We start from the raw sequence: 16504 nt of genomic DNA, 5'->3' as shown, positions 1-16504 counted from the left end.
TGAAAAGTTCTCAGGCGACTTTCGGTTCTTCTGGAGTTTGGAGTTACAGTGGGTACTTGGAAAAAGGAAAATAAATTAAAAAGGAAAAATTTTGGTGGTTTAACAAAATTCTACAAAATTTTATAAAGCTTTCAAATTAATTTAACAAATTTTCTAGGACATTTCCAGACAGTGCTTGTATTAAAATAATGTACATTAGGGTTTTTACAAATATTTTAAATTTATTTTAGATTTTTAAATATTTTATTTTGATAATTAGATATCATTTCTTTGCTTTAAGCTTATTTTTAAAGAACTTTGCTTTTGTTTCAGCAATTTTCAAGAATATATTCTGACAAAGTTTAGTTTAAAACTACAACCATTATCAACTTTTATAGCCCCCTCTAATTAATTCCAACACCCTGGAGATATTCAATTACTGGAGCGTTCTCTGTGGCAGTTCTCCGTTTCTATCACCAGGCCTTAATAGGGCTCCAAGTTCAACTGGCAAACTGAAACTGGCTAAAAACAATGCCCTGTTATGGATCCCCTTAACAAGGATGATGGCTTCCAGCCAGCGGCAGTTGGATTCCATATTCAAATGCGAGCAAACATGCACAGCATCCGCATCCTACATACAAACGGAAAACGAAACAGCAACCAAGGGCAAAAAAAAAATACAACCAACAAGAAAACAAGAAGAAAATCCCCCGAAAAAAATGGAGGGAAAAAACACAGGCGAAGAAACGACTTTCGGCATCACGTTTCACGAATTCGCAGCAGAACACGGCTCCGACTTCTGGCACACTAAAAGAAAACAAAAGCAGCCCAAAGCTGCAACAAAAAAAGATTGAAATAAACACGGCTGAGAGCCAAAGCAATAAGTAAAAGTTGCTGCCAAAACGAAGCGAAGAACCCGGCCCAGAAGAAGCGTTGCAAGAAGCTGCAGCCTCAGCAGCAATCTTTGTAATGTATGCTCCTCGATGCGATTCATTGTTCGACTCCTACTCCCGACGACTTCAGTGCCAGTCTAACTCCACCATCGCCCCCACAATATCCTGACTAAGCTTCTCCTGGCCTAAACCCAGCCCCAATCCAATCCCCCCCTTTCGTGATCAACGGTTCTGCACGCGCTCACGTTTGGGAGCATCGAGAGCAGCGAAATATTGGGGGAAAATTGCAAATAAAAGCAGGGAAAACTAGGGTCTAACAGGGTTTTTTAGGGAATTGTCAAGGCCCTAAGAAAGATACATCTATTGTTAAAAATATTTTTCTAAATAAAATGCGCTTCTCAAAACTTTTTTCAAATTTATACTATATTTTTCCCAGTGCTAATCATCAGCAAAATAGGATAAGAAAATGCAATCAATTGAAATTCGCAGAAGCAGAGAGTATTCCCTCAGCGACTTTTGATTTCCAGGATTTTCCATTTTAATTTCTCGGCTGGATAAAGTGAAAATTCGTTGCCTGTTCTAGAGGGGATTTTTCCCTCGGCAGAGCTTTCCTTTTGCAGTTACCCACGTATCTATTCACTTTTTCGTCGCCTTCAATTGACATTTTGGCAGAGCCATGCACTTCCTTTTCCCTTTTGCTAATTTATCGCTGCCACATGTAGTATGTGTACTAAAAGGGTTTCCTTTCTTTTCTCTTCTTTAACAATTTTTGGTTTTTCTTTTTATTTTTCAAAGATATTGCTACCGAGTGCAACTGCAGTTGCATTCTTATCGAAACCGCACAATCAGCAGAGGAGCAAAAAAAATATAAAAAGGGAAAAAGCCAATCACTGGCCAAGTTGATGATGACGATGATGATGATGATGATGATGCGGCTGCAGTTGCAGTTGCAGTGGCAGTGGCAGTGGCTGCTGCGGATGCGAATGCGAATGCGGATGAGTGCAAAAGTTACAATTTCAAAACAAATAAATTCATGCCGAGGGCCAAAAAGGGCAGCCCCCAAATGGACGGAGGAGACGCTCGTTTCGCCCCAGAGCCAAACAAATCAAGGAGCGACCCTCGCTCGACTCGACTCGACTCGACTCTCTTTTCCGCCTGCAGTTAAAAAGCAAATGGGGCTTGACTTCAATTGTTCTGCTCAAGGAAAGGCAGAACAAAAAGTTTATATATATAAAGAGCATGAAAAAAAAACATCAGCAATTATTTCTTGACTCGCTTGAACACAAACGCCAAAGGTTTTTGTCCTTTTTCTTGGCTGCACTTTAAATAAATGGGATTTTTAAGGGTTTTCGGGGAAAAGTTTTAGAACGGAAAGTGTCTTTAAAATTCTAAGTTCAAAGGAAAGAATTTATAATTAAATTAAATTCAAAGCGGGCAGTTTTGAGGAATTATTTAAAGAACAAAGATCAAAGACAGCTAGGAAAAAATATATAAAAATATATAAAAATATATAGAAATATATAAAAATATATAAAAATATATAAAAATGTATAAAAATTTATAAAAATATATAAAAGCATATACAAATATATAAAATATATATTTTTTACACAATTACTCACGCTTTAACAGATAGCAACTACAAATAAATATTTTTAAAGCTTAGTAAGTGTTTAATATTATACAAGATTATCACATTAATTGAATATTTCATTTATTTATTACAATTAAATATCTAAAAATGGTTTTTATGTTAAAAGCATATGACTTTGATTAAAAGCTTTGTTTAAAAGGTAATATATTTTTAATAATTAAATACTTAAAAAGCTGTTAAATATTTGTTTTTGTTGAAAGATTATCACTTAAATAAATGCTTGTAAAATATTTGTTGATATATGTTTTTGTGGCTTTTGTAGATGTTTTTATTGCCGTATTTGTATAGGTTTTTTAGTGGTTTTAAGGGAATGTTTTTATGGTGATTTTTTTGGGACTATTTTCGGGTACATTTCTAGTAATTTTTTTTCTATTGTTGTACAGTTTTTAAATATACAGTTTTTTATTCTGCACCAAAACATGCATGACTAATAGGAATTTTCACCTACTCCCAGCTTTTTCTGCTCTTGAAAAAAAACCTAGCAAAGCCTCAAAAAATTGATATATTTTTTTTTAATATTTTTATATCGTTTTGTGTCTGTATATTTCTTCTCTCTGTGTACTACACAGCTCTTGCTCTTTTTAAGAGCAACATCAGCTCAGCTCAGCAGCAGCTACAATAATAATCCCGCTGCTGCCTCTGTCTGGTGGCCATTTGTTTGCTCATTTGCTTATTTGCATGGAAAGCAATGGCAATGGCTTTTCAGTGTCGTGTTCTTGCCGGGCCCCCTGGCTTATGTGCGGCTTCCTGGCGTGGAAACTCCTATCCCATCCGGAATCCATATGCATGTTTTGATTTCGTTTTCAATTTCAGTTTCATTTGTGGGACTTCGGCTGTCCCTGTCTCAGCAGCATGCAATTGTTCTCCTTTTAGTTTATTTATATTTGTTTTCTTGCTGCCGATCTCAAAGTCAGCACATTGAACTTATGCTAGCCAGTGGGGGTTAAGAAAAATAAATAAATAAAAAAATATATATGTAGTTTCATGACATGCAAGCATTCAAATAATGGTTTTGCTGTCCTGTTTGGGTCCTTTTGGCTTTTGTCCCCAGCTGTTGGCTTTGTTTGCTTGGCTTTTGGAGTTTTCTCTTCTTTTTTTTTATGTCAGCTTTGGACACGCCCATTTAACGCCCACATTTACCTTTTGTTTAAACTGCCGAAACTTTCGCTGCAACTTGGCCAAAAGGAATTTCTCGCTTATGCACAGGGGAAAAGCATTTCCCAAAAAAAACAATAGGGTTCTTGTAGTTGGGTTTTAGAAGAAAAAGGAGGAGAAAAAGATTTCCCTGAGAGGTGAAAATTGAAATGATTTTTAAGGCAGTTAAAAATAAAGTTAAAGAATTACTTTTAGAAATATTAAGCCTTGATTTTTAAATTCATTTGTATAGCAATTTAATAATTTTAGATGTGTAAGTTGAAGCCTTCGAATCTCCATTCAATTTCTCCCAAAAGAAACCCTTGAAATACTGCCCTTATAAAATCCAAATATTTTAATTAAAAGAAAAAACCTATAAACCATAATAAATATAATTTAAAACTAATCAAATTTACCCTAGCTAAGGCCAAGTATTTAACCTTGAACTTGGCCAGCCTGAGTTGGAGAGAAGCCCCTCCATCGGTTGGTTGGCATCTGGTCTGGTCTGGCCAAGGCAAGGTCAGCTAAGCAAATTCGAAAAAAGCGAAATAACTAAGCCAAACCAGTCAGTCGGCGGCGGCGGCGGAGCACCCACTGCAGGGCAGGCCTGAACAAAGCTTAGACTAACGTAATTTAATAAAACGTTTAGCCGATTAGATACGTTCGCTGTGTGCACTAAAATGTATCCATTAGATACGCTATCTGGGCCCAAGCTCTCCTTGCAGATATTCTGGCTTATTTGGCGGCGGCAGCGGCAAGTGCAACGAACGATCCGAGCAGCCAAAGTGGCAGCAGCAAAAGTGGCAGCAGCTGCACTTGCCGAAGCCCCCAAAACGCTAACGAGACTTTGGCCACGCTCGCCGTTTCGGCCAACTATGGTCTTGGGCTTGGGCTTAAGTCTTAAGCACTGAGAAAAATTATAGAATATTTAAGGGTACTAAATTTGATAATATTTGAGTTTGGTTTTAATTTGGAAAGTAAAAGATGTCTACAAGATATTTTCTACAAGTGAAAATATAGTTTAAAAATATACAAAAATATCTCATAACAAAATATGTTGAAATTGTAATCAAAAAAATATTTTCTATAATTTTTTCTTCATCTGCAGGACGCTCCCTTTTACCGCGAGACGGTTTTACTTTTAGCCCGGCCAAGACTACCACTGCAACTGCGACTGGCGGCTCTTACTCTTAGCTCTTGGCCATGGTAAATCTGCGCTGCCAATCGCTAAAATTATTGCGCTCAATCTTTGTTATTAGATTAACTTCTATTTTGTTTTCCTATTTGACTTTGCCATAAAAGCGAATCGTTGCCAGCCGGCCTTTAGCTGCTGTAACTACCAAGAAGGGTATTTATGACTTGGTCATAATGTTTGAAAAAGGGAAAGGGCATGAAATTGGATGCAGTTTGGGGTATTTCCACTGATTGGGACTATGACGGGGCACAATCGGCAGAGAGATGGGACTAATGATGTTTACGTTTTGAAATATGATAACAAAGTGTGTTTGCCCGAGACGAGGCATCCTCTTCCTTTTTTATATATTTATTTTTGCTGAATAAACAAAAGGATGTTCTTAGGTAGATATTGAATATGGATTCATGTATATTATAGAAATAAAATATTTAATATCAGATTTTCAGCTCAAATTCATTAGCATTTTTATAGCTTGTTATCTATTTTTCTCTATTTAAAATTCAGTTTCAAATTGTTTATATTTATCTTTGGTTTTAGTTTTCATTTTCATGGCATTTTTCCATACATAAAACTATCCTATTAATATGCAATCGTGCCATTACCATTAGCATTCCACAGGCAATTACATTGCAATTATGGCCAAATCCATTTACAGTTTAAATTCAAACCAAGTCCGAGGGTAATTATAATTTCATTGCAGTTTCAATTCGATTTTGTTCAAATTAATATCTGGCTTTTAGTTGCAGTTATTTGTGAGCTCATTATGTCGTGGCGTATATCGTTTTAATGGAATTTGCATAATGTTAAGACTTTAATAAAGAGTAAAGGGAATTTCCAGTTCGTTTTTGCTTAGCCAAAAGAGCTCAACTTTCTTGTTATCTGTGGCTGCTGCTGCGGCTGCTGCCGTTGTCTTGGCCATTTGAAAACTGAAAGTGCGCCCGGTCAGCGTCTCGGAAGCGAGAGGGTTACGGGTCTTAGTTAGACCAAGTCATAGTCAATAGTCTGAGCCATAGTCCGAGCCGAAAGTCTATAGGAACAGCCAGAGAAATAGCCATTGCATTAGCCATGCCCAGACCTCTGTCTCTCTCCCGACTCTTCTTGGCTTCATTTGTTTTTACTGCCTGGCATTTTGTAGCTTCACTCTGCTCCGCTCTGCGGTTTTTGCTTTTGGCCATCTTCTTCTGGCCTTCTCCTGGCCCCGGCTTTATCAGTCTCTGCCTGTTTTGGGGCTTTTAAATTGGTTTTGGCCGGACTGCCTGCCTGCCTGCCAAACTTGTGGCGCATCAATTGCAATTGGCAATTCCACTTGGCAGTCGCCAAGTCGCGCGCTATTCTACATAACATTTTGCGGCATTTAGAAAGGCCAACAACAAAACCAACTTTCCTTTGTTACTCTTGTGATGCAACTTTCATTGCAAGCTGTCGTCGGCTTACGTCATTAGCTCGATTCTGCTGCTATAATTTCTGGTTACAATTCCCACAAAAATATATATGATTCACGTTGGCCTCTAATTAGAAAGAAAGCTGCCTAATGAATCTCTGGTAACTTTTCTTTCTGCGAAAAAAAGATCTGAAGCAGAACAGAAATTATCTTGGGCAGGGAGAGAAAAGTTGGTGACTTTTTCTTGGAGATTTTTTAGGTAATTTTAGTAATTATAAATAGGTATTTAAGAAAAATACATATTTTTATGAATAAGACAAAGCCTTTATAGGGAGTCTTACATGTTTATATTATTTTTAAAATTTTTATAAATTTTTTTAGCTAAAAATTAACCATTTCATGTCCTTTTTGCCACTAGTAATTGAATTAATAACTGTTAATTTATGACTTATAACCCCCTAGGTAATGAATTTCTCCATTAAACAGTCACAAAATCATTCTTACTCAACTATTACCTTTACAATTCCCACAACCCACAATCTACCCACTCGAAGATGACACAAAAAGCCACCGATTCTGTTACGAAATAATACCAAAATGAAGGTAATATTTTTCGTTCTGTGTGACAAGTGCGGCGTAATTGAAAGAAATTAAAAAACGAGAAAGATAAAAGGTTAAAAAAAAAGGTAAAACCATTCGCAAAGTAGTCGTCGGCGGCGACAACAATGATAATGACGATAATGTGGCACGGAAGTGGGTTAAGCCGCTTAAATGTTCTGTTCCGCCGGCAGCTCCTCCGCGGAACCCCAACCTCCCCCCTGGAACTCCAACATTTTGCTCGGACGTGCGACATGTCTGAAGTAGGATTTCTTTGCTGCATTTAAATGGCGCACGCATCAAAATTAAGCTGGCCGCAATTAAAAGCGGAGAAAGTGAATATACATCCACCATCCTACCATCGAGATTTATCTCTTTGATGACCATTTTTCTGTATAGTAGCTTTTACTCACGCGTGCCACGATTCTATTTGGGTTTATGGGGTCAGAGCTGGAGCTCTGCCCTTCGGTCTTTGGTTGAAACTCATTCCAGCTGGCACTTACCTGCAAATAGATAGAAATCCCCAGATAAGCATTAACAACATTTATGTGTAATTTAATTTTTTAAGCAGGCGAAACAAAAAAAGAAACTGATTTATAATGGTCTGGACTAAATGTTTTTTACGTTTTTATCAAGTGAAAATTATTAAAAACTCTTTTTTTTTTTTGATGGGGTAAGATGTAAGAGAGACATTTCTGGTTTAGTGGCACAAAGCAATTGAAGTGGAATTGTCTGGTAATAACAATTGGAAAGTGCAAAATTAATGGCCAAGTGGATAATGGGTAATAAGAAGTTGTGCAATTTGAAGAAGTCATAAGAAAGTTCTTAAAAAGCATTACAAAACTTAATTTGTAATAGTTAAATTCATTATGTTATTGAAAAGTTATGAGAAGTGGTTAAAATAGGAATTATAATTGATGATTTTACTATATATTTATATTATAATTTATTATATCTCCCAAGTTTTATTAATTTTTATACTAAGTCTTCTTTGTTTTAAATAAAATCTGTCTGTGTTTTTGGCTTAAGTTGAAGCTGTCAGAAATTTTTCTTTAATTTCCAACATCCTTTTAATATTAATTATATTAATATTATATCAACGTTTAATTTTTCTTAAGAATCTCAGCTTCCTGAGCTACACTTCCACCCCTTCCTTTAACTATAATCTACTTCCTGCAGCTGTCCTATAAAAACTATATACTCTACTTAATTAAATATTCACCTCACGCTTTTAACAACATCAAAATGGGATCTAAAAATTATATATTTATATATACTTTTTCTCCAATACAATTTCACTTAGTTCCCACATGTAAGCAACAGGTGTCGCGGCCTAAACAAGTTTTTCCGCATTAATTTCTAGTCTCTATAGTCGCTCGTCTCAGTTTTTCAGTCTGGTCATGTTCCCAACCGATCATCTTTTGCGGGTCTAGACGTCGCCAGAGTGTTTGCCTTAATGAAAAACTGGCGCCTTACCATCGAAGGAAATTTAATTAAAGAACTTTCCTGGCTTAAAATTTAAATTAGCCAAAAAAATAGAAAGAAAAGCTTATAAACTTCATGGTCAACAAAATATCAAAGCAAATCGCTGTCAATAATAATACATAGAGCACCGTCACAAAAGCTTAATTTGGTTTTCTGTGTAGTTTTTGCTATATTTTGTTGTATTTTTTATTTATTTTTTTTTGTTTTGATTCACACGCTCTTTGATTCCAAACAATCGGCCTGCGTCAACGTCAATGTCCCCCACACAGTCCAGTTTGGGTCCGTCATTTGTCGTTCACGCTTGTGGCCAGCAAATTTGTCAAGAAAAAAAATAAATAGATATACATGAAAAATGGCCAAGAACAACAGTGTAATATCTGTGGCTAAGGTCAGCGGTTTTGTACGAGAAATGTAAATTTGAGGGAGTCACCCGGGGATATATATGTATATATATGCTATAGATTAACCGAAACAGTTACTGACCAAGTTGAATGCCCCCATTTGCCGATTGGAGTGGAAAAATAAATGTCAGGAAAAAGGTATTAAGTTGCCAGGGAAATAAATTCACTAATTTCACAGGAAAACCAACAAAACAGTGGGTAAAAGAATGGCAAAGAGAAAATAATTTGAGCTGATTACAAGCTTGGATTTAAGTGATCAAGGAAATTATTGTACTGGGTTTAGGTTTGGGGGAAAAATATGAAAGAATAATTTGTTTACTTCAGATAATATTTGAGGGATTTAAAAAGTATTATTTAAATAATTAAAGAAAATTCCTAGAATATTTTAAGGAATGGAATTTATTGAATGTTTAGATTTATTATGTAAATATTTAGGGTATTAGCTCATTAATCTGATTTGCAGCATAACAAAAGACAGTTTAATGATAATATTCATAAAAACAAAATGCAAATAAAATTTTGAAAAATATATTTAAACTTTAAAGAATATTTCAATTATCAATTAAACCTTTTAAAATCAAAGTAGCATCATTTTACATAAGATACAAATATAAATTAAAGTAATTACTTGCATTATCCTGTGACTAAACTATTTTCCATCAAACTAAGCCACACTTTAAGCTCTACATTTTAAGTCTTAACTATCTAAATGTCCGCCAAACTCTGCAACCTCCATTTGATAGAGTTTTCCCTCTCGAAAAATCACATACATCAATATATCCCCACACAGAAAAAATTCTGGTGGGTTAAATGAACAATTTCTTTTGGTTGAATAACAGTGAAGCTACTGTCAATGTATTTTGTTGTTGGATTTGGTGACTGCACGACAGTTTATATGACAGTCAATTACAGTCACCCTTACGTACGAGATTCTGTGTGTTTTTTGTTGTTGGCTTTGCGAACTGTCGTGACTGTCAGCTGCAGTCAAAATACTGTAGGTTTTACGAAAAAAGTTTTATGTGTTTCTTTATCTTCTTTGGTATCGTGTATGTATTTTTGCATTCCCAAGGTAAGTAACATTAACATTTTATAAGTTTATTAAATATTTTATGAAAATCCATAACTTTTTCTGCCCACTAAAATACTTTCTGGTATAATTCTGGTATATATTTCTAAACTTCTAGTATATTGCAAACGTTTCTTGAAAAAACGATTTCGGGCACACTTAAAAAGCGGCGTCGGTTTCGAGAAGTTGTGCAGCGAAAAGTGAAGTGAAAAAGTTAAAAGTAAAAGTTATGAGTGATATTGACCTTCCTTCTTCTGGAGGAGTGGGATTTCAGAGACTTATTGCCCACATGTCTCGGTAAGTTCCCAAACAATCATTTAAAGATCCGCAATTGGCGAATGTACATATGTATGTATATGTATTTATGCATACATATACATATATGTATGTATGTACATATGCAAGTACACGTACGCCGCTGATCGCAAGAAGTAACGCTTTTAAAAGTAAAGTTAGTGTACAGATTAAAATATATACATATGTACATATATGCATATATGTAAAATCTTATATTTGGCACTGATCTTTGATTGCCTCTCTTTATTTTACAATTTAAATAGCGATCAGCGGACATGTACATGCATGCAAATGTATTTTTTGGCTTCTTGTTGACTTGCGATGGCAACCATCTCAGGCGAGTGCGAGCAAGATAGCTGGCACTGACATCCAAAAACCGTTTGTTTTATATCTTATTATGATATACATATATAATTAAATCTTTTATACTTTTCTATTTTGTTTTCAGGTGAGAGTATACACATGTAACTATAAAACATAACTATGTAAATGGAATCAACAAAATGTAAGTAAAATATTTGGCCGTTTTCTATTAATTTTAATAAACAAATTTACTTAAATCAATTTTTATTTCAGAAAAGCTATAGTCGAGACAAAAGTACCAGTTCGGATGTGAAATATGGACTAATATATATTTGTGAGTATTGATAATCATCGTTTGACTTAATATTTATTTATTAATAAATTTACAATTTTAATATTTAATTTATTTATTCATCATATAGGAAATATATATATATAAGTCCATAATATTATTAATTAAGACCCTCTGTAAATATTTTTAAAGAATAAGTAATTAAAAAAATATTATTAATTAAGACCCTCTGTAAATATTTTTAAAGAATAAGTAATTAAAAAAATACTATTAAAATTTTAAAATAATTTTTGGTTTTATTTTGGTGGTAATATGAACTGCAATTACTGTAGTCGGGGGTAGTCTACAGTAAAATAGTAAAATAGTGTATTTCACAATTTTCGTGGTTTGGCGCTTTTTAACCGCAAAATCGTGGTTCCATTTACTGTAGAGCAGTACATGTTACGTAACGCGTTACGTCGTTATACTGCAGCGTACAGTTCATGGAACCCAAGATTTTGGTTGTTACCTTTTAACCCACGAAATGGTTAGATTTACCCACGATAATTTTTTCTGTGCAGTTTGATTTTAAGCCCATCTATCAGCGCTTGTCGTCGCTGTGTGCTGCGCAGAAAATATACTATAAACGTGAGCCTATAATTATGATCGCACTGAGATAGACGACAGATTCCCATTAAACTAAATGACATAAGCATAAAGATTTACGCACGCGGGGCATAGAAACAAGAAATCAAAAGTTGTCAGCCAAAGCGTCAAATTTGTAATGAGACAAAAGTTTTTGGCCCACACACACACAGACACATACAGAGATTTTGGCCAATAGAAGCGGGGCTGGGGGGCCACGCCCTGGTCTTTTGAAAACGCTTTTGATTAAAGAAGTTGTCACAGTTGTTTAAAGCGAACAAAAAGCTGCTTAATAATTGCGCGTGGGCGTCGTCACAGCCTCCCTCCACTGAAAAAAAAATCCCCCTTCCCCTAAGAGACCATTTATTGGGTTTGCCAGCTCTATTTGCATAGCTCTCCTCCGTTTAAGCCTTGAATCGAATTGTGCGCCCTGACTTCGTGCCCGCGTATTATTGTAAAGACTTATATTCAGCAGGCAGAAAAAAAAAATGGAAAATAAATTAAGAAAAGCAAAAAAAGAGACGCTGAGTTTAAAGCTCACAGCATCAACGACGACGACGACCTTGCCTTGGCTCATAGAGAAATCTCTTTGACTGCAGCGAACAATGGTTCCAACTCGAGGCGAGACACTATAACCGCTGCGATTGCAGCAATCAATAATTAATAAATTTCTCTCTTGTCGATATGGCGAAAAAAAAATATAAATAAGGAAAGTTTAACCATCAAAATGGGGGTGCTGGAAGGGTGGTATGAGGGGGGTGGCAGGTATCCACCCACATGCAGCTTCAATTATTTCAACAGGGAAGCAATTACGGTTATGTCGTACGAAAAGCCATCAAGATATTTTTTGTACCCATACATATGGATATGGTAAATGGCAGACAGTCAAGGACATTTAAGTAAATTAAAAGGAAATAGATAAAAAAATTATAAAAGAAAATAAATATAATATCTAAACAAATAATGTTTTAACTAGAAAAAAGGTTTTAAAACTAAATTTAAAGACTCTAGGCCTATTTTTACATTATATTTTAAAGCGTTTATATATTATAAAAAGGAAAAAAATATTATTTTAATGTTATTTAAATAATTTTGATTTTAAAAACCTATTTAAGCATTTAAAGAAAATAAAATAAAATATTTTAAATGCTCTTTAAAGGGTTTCTCTCCCTAAATTCTTTTATGAATTTAAATTCCACATTGCACGAATTTTCTGAATTCTTTCATTATGTGGAAACCCCTATACTTTCGTTCCTCACTGTCCCTGCTTAGGCACTTCCAATTAATAAGAGCGAGACCGCCTGAGTGGCAAACGGCAGCAGGAGAGGCTCTCTGTGTGTGTGGGTGCAATGAGCGTGGGCGGCCTAGGATAAAACTTTCATTGGCCGCCTTCCCCAGCCTTCACTCAGAATAATGAACAACTAAAAAAAAAAGAAAATAATAATAAAAGGCACTAAAAAGTGCAATCAGTGCCAGAGTAGATTGCTGCCTGATGACGAATACCCTAGGAAAAACGGTGATCACTCCAAGTTAAGCTGCCAATTGTTATCTGATGTGAGAGAGAGGGTAACATTTCAGATCCCAAGACCCCAGCAGTTGCATAATTCATGGCAAAAAAATTAAAATAAAATACAGGGTAGTGGCTTTTTTTCAAATGCTTAATATGCAGATCAGTTAAAGTGATTTTATGCTGTAATTATTACACCAAGAAAAAATATAATGATATTAAATGGGAAACTTTAAGTAAGAGATAAATAAATAAAGAAAAAAGGTATTTGTAACCCAAAAATCAATTCATAATTTTATTAATTTCCCTAAAAAATATATTTTAATTTATTTTCTCAAATATTTTCATGTATTTTAATTTATTTTTATATTACTTATTTCCTTCACTGCATTTATTTATAATTTTATTTCCCAGGAGCGTGGGCTTTTTTATGTCGGCAACTTTTGAAGCTGTCGCCGCGTAGGTGTCTCCGCCCATCTAGGGCTTAATTTAAGGTTTAGGGTTTTAGGTTTTTGGTTTTTTTTTTTTTTTGGGAACCTGAGAGGTGAGAGATCAGGGCTGGGAACCACACCTTCGATTTCCGCCCATTTTCGTCGCCGACAAATGAAGAAGACAAATGTTAAGTGCGAGACATTTTTGTCGGGCAATTAGCGCGGCTCTTGTTGTTCCAACTCGAAATGTTACCATTTGCTATTTAGTGGCGATGCTGTGCTGACAGTTAAATAATAGAAACGTGCCAAGTTGCAACTGCTTGTTGCAATTGTTGTTGCTGCTGTTGCTGTTGCAGCTGAGATTGTTGTTGTTGCTGTTGTGTGCCGCCAAGCACGTAACTCAATAATGCGCACATTCTAACAGCCAGAACAACAACAACAATTAAGCTAACAATGTACCACACGCTAGTGTCGAGTGAGAAGGCGATAGTGAATGCAGAGAGAGAAATTTTTAGGGGAATATAATATTTTAATAATTTAGAGAGAGAATTTTGTAATATTTGTATATGAAAAATATTTATAAAAATGTAAAAAAATATATACATTTTTAAAGGATATATGAAAGCATTAAGAATATTCTAAATTAAATTGGAATTAATATAAAAACATCTATATAGTTTTAGAGGAGCTATGAGAACATTATATATATTCTAAATTAAATTTAAGTTAATGGGAAAAATCTATCTAGTTTTATTATTGAAAATATCTACAAGAAGCCTGTAAATAAAAATCTTAGAAAAAATCACATAAACTATCTTGATATCATGTAAACCCCCTTTTTGAGTTTGAAATATTTTTGTTCTGGAATATATGGATAGAGATATAGGAAAACAGATTTTTAGAGAAACTGAAAATAGCTCTAAAAACTTATTTTAAGGTAAAAATATTTTTATACTTGAAAGGGTATTACTAGAATTTATTTTATATTTTTATATTTTTAAATATATATGTCTTAAATTTCTTCTTTTAGAATATTAATTTTTTATGCAAAAACTTCTGTTTTCCTTCTATCTTTCAGTGTAAAAGAAGTAAAAGTTGTTGTTAGTGTCGTGTCGACATAATGAAAATCTGCTGCTGCTGCTGCTGCCTGGTCTTGCTTCTCCCCTCCCCCCGATTTATCCCACTGGGAAATTGTCTAATGAAAAGCTGCTGTCGACACAAACGAAGCGTGGAAAAGAAGTGTAAAAAAAAGAGCACTGAGAATTGCGATTGCAGCGATTTGGGATAGTGGAGCCGGAGAGCTAAAGAGGCGAGTGACGGACGGGGTAAGTGGTATCGATTAAGCCTTAAACTTGATGCATCGCTGCCAGAGAGGGTATATAGAGTGTGTGTACAGAGTGTGTCTAGTGTGTGTTGTCAACGGGGGTTTTTTTTAGTGGACAGCTGTGAGGGAAAGGCTTTCATCAATTTGGTGCTCTTCAGGGAACAGGCTAAAGGCTTTAATAAGCCATCAAAACGCACAGTCTGGGGATTCTGGGAATGCCATTCATCTCAAATTGGTTAAATATATTTTAAAAATGTATAAAACAAGGATTTAATATTCTACGAAAAGAAAATAAAATTCTACAGAAATTATATTAAGTTTAGAAACATTTTTCTTTATTTAAAAACCAAGAAAACCTCTAAGAAAATAACTTTTTAGTACCCTAATCAATTGCCAACTCATTTAGTTCCTAAAACAAATTCTTCACTACCAAAACCCTGGCTTAGTTATGCTTTAACCAACACTTTTAAGCCTAAAGTAAGCCCCATTTTGATATGGCCAAGCAGCATAACCAACAATTGCTGGCTGCCAATTGATAATGGCCCAGAAAAGCGCGCAAAAAAAAGAAGGAATAAGTAGAAATCCCCATAGAAGGCCAAAAGTATTAAGAGGTCGTGCTGGAATTGCCGCTGTGTCAGCTGCCAAGTGTTAATTACATGGCTGGCACTTCAATTGCCAATTTTCCGAGCCGCTCCTCTAAGCCGTCCGATCTGTTTTTGCATGCAGAAACCTATTTCAATTTTTTTTTTCTATCATAAAGGCGTTTAGAGAGAAATTGGCTCTGATATACCTCACATATTTAAGCCAGATTTCCATGAGACTTATGGCCATGTTTTTCACCATTTCGGCTGAAACTTTTCTTTTCCAGCGGGCAATGAATTATAGAACATTACGAGGCAAGTTCCATTTAGCTGGAGAGACAGCAAATTACAGTTCAGACTTGGGCTTCCAGGTTTTCCCCCGGTTTTCTGGAGACTTGGCTTGGCTTATTTGCGGCCAAAGTTGCAATTTTCCGGTGAGACGGAAGATGTCTTCTCGGCGTATGCAAACAAGCCAAGTTTGCGGGGGTGAAGCTGGCTACCAACTGCCAACTGCCAACTTCCAAATGGCTTAAAGGTGAGTGAGTGAGTGAGTGAGTGGAGTGAATGAGTATTTGAGTTCATTGCTCTCTGATAGAAATGGAGAGGGGCTTGGAGGACACCTCCTCCTCCGCAAAAAATACAAGAAAAAAAGAAAACATTTGTGGGTTTGAGTAGGAAGTGGCAGTCTTCTTCTTTTACTCCTGCGGACCATAAATTGATTGATTTATGCCCAAGACTCTCCACAAGCTGTGAGATCGTTTCTGACTTTAATTTCTCTTCAGATTTTGTATACCCTTTCTGGAGGGGTTTTAATATTTTTTTAAGATTTTTTACAGCCATTTTAAATAATTTAAATATGAAATTTTGATCAGAAAAAATATATTTTAGTGAACTTTTAGGTTAGATTTAGGAGTAATATATTAAAATCAATATTTTTCTTTAATTTAAATCTTAATTTAATAGGATTCTGTTAGCTATTTCTATTTTATACAATTTTCTTTTAAATTTATATTAAAAAATCTCGAAGATTTCGTTAGTTCTCTGAGTTTTCAAGCTCTTTTTTTAATTTTCCATCAAAATAAAATGTGTTAAAGAGTATTCCCCGCATCAACATTCTCCCCACAAAACCCATCTTTCACGTTCCCCTTGAGGTGGTCATGGTTTTATTGTGCCTTTTTTTTGGCGTTGTACTTCTTGTTGCTTTTAATTATGGGCGTTGCACCGGAGAGAAGAGCAGAGAACTAAAACTGAACTCTCTTGGCCGCAAGCCATTAGCAATTTTAATTTATTTATGTATGCGACCAACTAACTCCGACTCCCGACTCCCGACTCCATCTCGAACTTAAGTCTCCCGAGGAGA

The 16504-nt window shown here is 35.2% G+C and overlaps 1 protein-coding gene and 1 long non-coding RNA gene across 2 annotated transcripts in view; one reads left to right on the top strand and one right to left on the bottom strand.

Moving 5' to 3' along the window:
• The window catches only part of sano (serrano), a 93463-nt gene that overhangs the window by 13780 nt on the left and 63179 nt on the right, over window positions 1–16504 (bottom strand). The gene's annotated exons all lie outside the window — the stretch shown is intronic.
• LOC108082526 (uncharacterized) lies at window positions 10206–10931 on the top strand. The gene is made up of 5 exons (XR_011444591.1): window positions 10206–10236; window positions 10346–10460; window positions 10531–10587; window positions 10659–10719; window positions 10808–10931. It is a non-coding gene; the product is annotated as an uncharacterized lncRNA (long non-coding RNA).

Source organism: Drosophila kikkawai, chromosome 2R (genome assembly GCF_030179895.1).
Source record: "Drosophila kikkawai strain 14028-0561.14 chromosome 2R, DkikHiC1v2, whole genome shotgun sequence".
NCBI lineage: Eukaryota > Metazoa > Arthropoda > Insecta > Diptera > Drosophilidae > Drosophila > Drosophila kikkawai.
The sequence above is the reverse complement of the archived record's forward strand: the minus strand, read 5'-3'. Positions and strand labels throughout refer to the sequence as shown.